Genomic DNA, 236 nt, shown 5'->3' with positions numbered 1-236 from the left:
CACCGTGGCACCGTGGCAGGGAGCCACCCGGGCCCCTCCACAGCGAAGAAGCCCGTTCCACCTGAGGATCGAGGCCTTTCGCCGAAAAGGAGATGCCCAGGAAGGGGCAGGTGGGCTCGGCTGACTTGCTGGAACCCCAGAGCCGGCTAGAGTCAAATACACCGACGCCCCCGCGTCCCCAAGTCCGAAAGCCAAACCATCACGCCGGGAACCGCCGGTGCAGCGCTCGGATCACT

The sequence above is a fragment of the Oryctolagus cuniculus genome, chromosome 3 (genome assembly GCF_964237555.1).
Source record: "Oryctolagus cuniculus chromosome 3, mOryCun1.1, whole genome shotgun sequence".
Taxonomy (NCBI): Eukaryota; Metazoa; Chordata; class Mammalia; order Lagomorpha; family Leporidae; genus Oryctolagus; species Oryctolagus cuniculus.
Note: the sequence above shows the minus strand (reverse complement) of the source record.